This window comes from Tiliqua scincoides, chromosome 5 (genome assembly GCF_035046505.1).
Source record: "Tiliqua scincoides isolate rTilSci1 chromosome 5, rTilSci1.hap2, whole genome shotgun sequence".
Taxonomy (NCBI): domain Eukaryota; kingdom Metazoa; phylum Chordata; class Lepidosauria; order Squamata; family Scincidae; genus Tiliqua; species Tiliqua scincoides.
Window position 1 is genome coordinate 44,726,943 of NC_089825.1, and position 6,556 is coordinate 44,733,498.

Consider the following 6,556-nt stretch of genomic DNA (forward strand, 5'->3'; position numbering starts at 1 on the left):
CTAGAAAAGAGCTGTTGAATTTTATGGTACTGTATTCTAGTGTAGTTGAGCAATGTCTCTTCATACATGTCAGGTTGTAGAAAAGCTGCAGTTTTCTGTGCTCAGGTTACATCAACCTTATAAAAAAGTCAATTTAGGGTAGGCAGCCTTGTAACTTGATTTCTATTGATGTGTGAACTGTGTTTGCTATTCTGATATATAATTGTTCTGGTTTATATATTGCATTCTGTTTTCTTGTGAGGGCTGAATAAGCTATGGTGTTGATGAATCTCTCTCTTGCACACATGTGCAGACAGACAGAAAGTTGTTGGGTCAGCTCCTTCCAAAATTTCTGAAATTGGGTCTGGTTGTGTCCTGGAACAGAGCATAGCAGTAAAGGGGTGGAACTCAGTCACCCCAAAATGGCCTGCCATTTCCCTTGTCATTTGTCCCAGGATCAAGGCTTAAAGGCTTGAGTGAATCAGTGTTTTCAGAATGAGGCCTGTGTATTTGAAGGAAAATCCTGAGAGACAAATAGAACACTGGGATCCCAGACAAAGGCTGAAATCCTAACCACACTTTCCTGAGAGGAAGCCCCATTGAACAAAATAGGACTTACTTCTGAGTAGACCTGGTTAGGATTGTGCCCAAAGATTCCCAACAAAGATTGGGGACCTTTGTGTCCAATCTATGAACAAGTTAGTTATGTCTTCTTGAAATTAAGGGATTTAATTTAGGACTGATTTTGTTGCTTTGGTTTCAGTAGCATCACGGAGGTGGTAAATCCATGTCTGCATTATTTCAGATTGTAGGTGAAGATTCACCTAATTAAATGATTTTCTATTTTTAAAAAAAAATCCCTCTACATAGAATGGTGAAGCAGAAAGGTTTTGGCCTAGCTTTCTCTTTGACATGCTGACTTTCTGTGTGTAGGGGCAGTGTTCATATGGGGGAATATTCAGTTCTGTGATTCCTCTCTGAACTGGCCGGTTTGCCACATCAGTGAGAGCAACACTTCATGCTCAGACTGCACATTCCTTTAAAGTACTGATGGGGATTTTCATCATCTCTAGAATTCCCTTTTTCAGAATTCCAACCTTGCAGAGGCTATTATCAGTGTGGCTGAGGGCATGAATCTGACTTCCTCAATGGTGTAAAAAGGCAGAAATAAATCCAAGAACATGACAGGAACAGACCTACACTATCATCTTTGTATTCAATTGTGGGTTTTTATGGGTTTTTTTGGACTTTTATAACATTTACTGAATGTTCTGTTTTCATTCACTTCTCTACCAAACATTTAAATGTGTAAAAACAAAGGTTATATTTTTGAAGCATCACGAAAGCTGTTGCTCTCAAACTTTAGAGATGTGGGGGTCTGATTTTTATGTTTTACTCATCTAAGTACATATTCAGAGATTACAGGATCTCACCACCCAGTAAAATTATAGCACTGTCTTATAAATGTGTACTTGGAATTAAGCCCTACTGAGTTCAGTGGGACTTACATGTGAGTAAGTATGTATAGAATTGCAGTATTAGGCTTGTAACAAAAGATTGAGAGAGACTATATAAGGAAAGTCAGTGCTTCTTGGGAATTTTTTTTTGCTGTTACCCCTTGCAGAAAGTAAATATTTTGCAGATGTACATAATAATCTCAGTTTTCATGTTGTGTTTTCCTAAATGTTTAGTTTTGTTTTTGAATGTTGATCACAAATATTTCAATCAAGGTATGTTCTACCTGAGAAAACATCATGTTTTTAAAAACAGAGTACGCAGATTGTTGAAGGCAAGCAAAATCATCATATTCTTCCATCATGTGCACCTCTGCTGATGCCCTGTGTATGAGTGTGAAAACAGTGACAGCTACTTTATGCTATCACAAATTCATATCCAAGTTCTCTGCCCCAGTGTTTGAGAGGTAGCCAGGGGGCCTGGTTTTGGTGTGTCCTGGCTCAAATTAGGCTTTGTTAATCACCATTGGAAGTGGTCCAATGATCTGAATCTGTTTGATCTTAATTATAGCAGTATTGTCTGTGGAGGGGGGAGAGGCAACAACCTCATGTAGACAATAATTCTTCATTATTTTGTTCCTGAGGAAATGTGGCAAGCCCCATCTGCCAAACAGTTTTGAAATGTGGAAGAAGAGAACTTCAGGAAAAGAACCAATAGAATAAAGTCCCAAAGGCTGAAGACAGATGTAATATAAAAATAGGCCAACTTTCCAAGCCAATCATCAAAACAAAAGTGACAGATGAGTGCAACAAGTGCCTTGTCACCCCTTGCAACTGGCTATTGTCTGCTCCGCTTCCTTCACTTTTCACTAATAATAATAATAATAATAATAATACAGGTATTTATATACCGCCTTTCTTGGTCTTTATTCAAGACTTTATTCAAGGCAGTTTACATAGGCAGGCTTATTTAAATCCCCATAGGGATTTTTACAATTGAAAGAAGGCTCTATCTTTCAAGAGCCACAACAATTCAGATGTTTTGTTCTCATCTGGCCTCCATCCTCCCAAGCTCTTCAGCTTGTCAGCTGCTTCAAGGTCACACGGTGCCGGTGGCCTTGAACTGGCGACCTTGTGGATGTTACCTTCAGGCAAATGGAGGCTCTACCCTCTAGACCAGACCTCCTGCCCACTAGTGAATGTAACAGAACTTTAGCTAGAAGCTTGGACATTAGGAGATTGTGCTGCATCTGCCTCAATCACTAATATGTGAGATGCTTTGTTCATGTTTTGTAGTTGGAAAAGAAAGAGGTAGTTATAGTAGTGAGTAAGAGAGTGGTGGATGAACAGGAGTAAGATTGATGGGCAGTCCAATCTTATACAGTGGGGATGCTCAGGCCATGGAGCTGTATCCAGAGCTGAAATTGAGCAGGCCAGAGATCGCCTTCCCTTACACTGTGTTGAGCTGCAGCCTCCTCAATGGGGCTACTTGTATCTGTGCCAGCCAAATTTCTGTCGCAAGTCTGAGAAGCCCTATGAAGGGCTTCTAGGCCCAGGACAGGGGTTAGGATATTTCAGAGACCACCTCTACCAACCTTGCCCCTTCCTGGGCCTGATCTACCCTCAGGCCTTCCTACTAGCACTCCTTACACCCAAGTCATCAAATTGCGCTTTACAGTGGCTAACTCCAGCACAGCATCTGCTGCACTGGCACTAGCGAATCAAGATTGGACCACGAATCACTGTTTGGCTTGGCTTGCAAAATCAGATTTGCAAGTGCTGCTGGAGGATTCATGATGAGTTCTCTTTTTAAATTACATCTGTCTTCACCCTCAGATTAGGCCCAAAGAGTGACCCAAATGCATATGGTGCAGTTGCATCACTGAAGCTGGCCAATGCCCACATGGCAACCACGAGGGTGCATAACAAGGGACATCCCTCGGAACTAGCTTTGTGTCACCAGCTGTACTGAATTGTTTACAATCTAATTCATTGGTTACAAATGCACTGTGCTCTTCTTCCATACAGTTCAGTGTTAACTTGGAATTCCTGGGACATACTGTGGGACTTTATTGTATGTGTTTTTTTGTTTGATTCTTCCTGTCAGGTGGTAGACTTTGTCTCGGGTTGAAATACTGGCCATATCCTTTTACAGGATGCTCAGTCACCAAGAATAGGAGCATAAACCTGCACTATTGTATCACCTTGTTCTTGGCTGTAGCTCAGTTTTTAATTCACAGGAATATCCTGAAGGGCTTACTGGGTTACTTGCTGGTTGTAATTCACATCTGCTGTTGTCTTGTACTTTGGGGGGTTCATGTTTCTTTTGTTCAGTGACAAAGGTTCTTTGAGTGAGTATTGACTGCTGTTGTGACCTTTGTGTAATTTTACAGGATGAGGTGTCCTTCCCTTAATGTTTAATGGGCCAAACTGTTCTTCAGTGAAGCTGTATTAAATCTTTAAAGAGGCATTAAGTCATTTGATACACAAAGCTAAAGTTTGCAGTGAGCTTTGTTTTGTGATCAGTAGCAGCTTACTCTGGAATTTAGGGCCAGAGGAATTTGAATTCTGATGGACGGGGAACGGTTATATAAGCAGGTATGCATGTGTTGTTCATGTCACGTCCTTCATCCAGGAAAACCAGATTTTTCCAAATTTTCTACAATCATAAATATTTTGTCATCAGGCAACAAACTATACTTGACATAATTTGCTGTTCTCTGTAAAACTAGTTTTTGTTTTTTAAACCTTGACACAAAACCCTTACAGGGAAGGGATCCCTCAAGGAACCAGAAGAACACAAATGAAATGCAGATGTCCTTGTATGACAAAGAAGATACAGTCTGTAATGCTTTATATTGGAAATACAAAAATATGAATACAGGTCGTTCCTCGTTATCCACTGGGGTTTGGTTCCGGAACCCCTAGTGAATAAAAAAAGAGTGGAAAAATAGATTTAAAGACCCAGTTTTTTTGCCCCTCCATTGCTGCTAATGAAATAAGGTTGTGCCTCGACATCTGCAGGGGTTCGATTCTGGGACTCCCTGCTGATACCATAAAATGTGTTATATAAAAGCAGTTTAAAAAAATTTAAAAGTGTGTCCCTTTACAATTGTGGTTTAAAAACAGCTTTTCTTACTGTTATAGAGAGGCAGTCAGCAATTAGAAATGCAAAGGACTCCCTGCCTTTGCCTGGCTCAACTGAAGAATGGAATGATGGTTTGCATGACTGTCTCTACAGCAGTTAGAAAAGCAGTTTTTGAAACGGTGATTTTAAAGGGTTGCATTTTCCCCCTTCTTCAGAGATCAGCATATTCTTTTTCATTTGCAGTGGCCATTTGTGTTGAGTCAAATCCATGTATAAAAACTCCATGTTTAACAAGGTTGCCCCTATACATTATTCAGCATATACTTATACAGTATGATTTTAAAAATCCTTTCTCATGAAGACTCAGGGCCACTTAACAACAATATTAAAACCATGCAATAATATCGCGATCCTAGGTGTGTCTACACAGAACGAATCCCCATTTATTTTACTTCCAGGTGAGTGTATATAGGCTTGCAGCAACAGCTCTCAGGTAGTAGTCATCATAAATAAATATCCAATTATAGGAAACAGACAAATGACCAATGCAGTAATGATTTACAGCAGCGGTCTCCAAACTTTTTGGCCAGAGGGCCGCATAAAATACCTGGCATAGTGTTGAGGGCTGGGAAAAAATATATAATTTATATAAATAAATTTTAAATATAAAATTTATATAAATTAGAACTTAGATGAGTGAATGAATGAATGAATGGGCTAATTCATTCATCCTCTCTGGTCCCACCCTCCAGACACAACCAGAGCATAGTTCCTGCCACATTCGGCCCAGTGGGCCAGAGGCTTTCAGGGGTCAGGAGGCTGGCCGCAGGCTGGTTAGAGGCTTGCCGCGGGCCGTACCTGGCCCCCCGGGTGGGGTTTGGAGACCCCTGATTTACAGTATGTTGACAAGAGTCCAGGTACTACCTCATTTTGAGAAGAACTACTTTGTCAGCAATATATCATATTAACATTGTTCCTTTCAAACATACATGTAGCGTGAATAATTATATGTTCTCGGAGGCAGCTAGGGCCATGAATTGTTCCTCACTTATGCTGCTGGAATCATTTCTTACACATAAATGATAATACTTTCCAAAGTCTAACATCCATATCACAATCACACAATTAACTGTGATGGTTTTAATGTTTTGATTTGTTTTAATTGTGATTTATGTTTTTGTATTCCGAGCTATTTTGTAAGCCATCTTGGGACCCTTCAGGGAGAAAAGTGGGATAGAAATATAAATAAATAAATCTGTATCCCAAAACACAATGCCTGGAGAGGAAGTTCTGAGATGATCAGATTTCTCCCTTGATCTCAGAACAATTTGAAATTTCTTAGTGAGTCTTTGTTTGCTGATCTGCAGTGCCAATATCCAGCTTGAAAGCTTGAAATGAGTCCTTTAAGCATGCCCAAAAGTCAAAAAGTTTGAAGTCTAAACATTACGGAAAACTTGATGAAGTGAAGAGAGAAAATATTTTTATTACTCTCCATGCATCAGAATTGTGTGTACAAAACAATATTCCCTAAATGACCCTTACCATTCTCTAAAATTCACTTTATTAAACACCCTTTAATACAGTCATTCTAAAATTCTTTTTAGAAAATGCTAATAATAACATTCAAAGAAAATATCTTTGTGAAACTTTTTGCACAAATGCAGATGACACATGCCCCCTGCAGCATGTGTTGTACATCTTGTGCTTTGTGCATACAAAGAAGGGCTAGATTTTAGTTTGTTGTATGGGTAGTTGAAATCAATTATTTTTTTAAAAAAGGTTTCTTTTAATTTAAAGACTTTTCTGAAAGAAGGAAATCCATATCATGAGACTTCTTTTTCTAAAATAACCTGGTTTTAAATACCATTTCACTAACCAGTTGCGTGTCTGCCATAGACCTGCCTGTGTCAAATGCCCCAGACACCAGCCTCTGGGACCCTGTGAAAGCCTCTCTGAGGCTCCCAACTGGAGCAGAAATGGAACCTCACAGAGGTTTCCCCAGTGTGGGAGGAGGTTGCGCGAGGCTCTGTGAAAC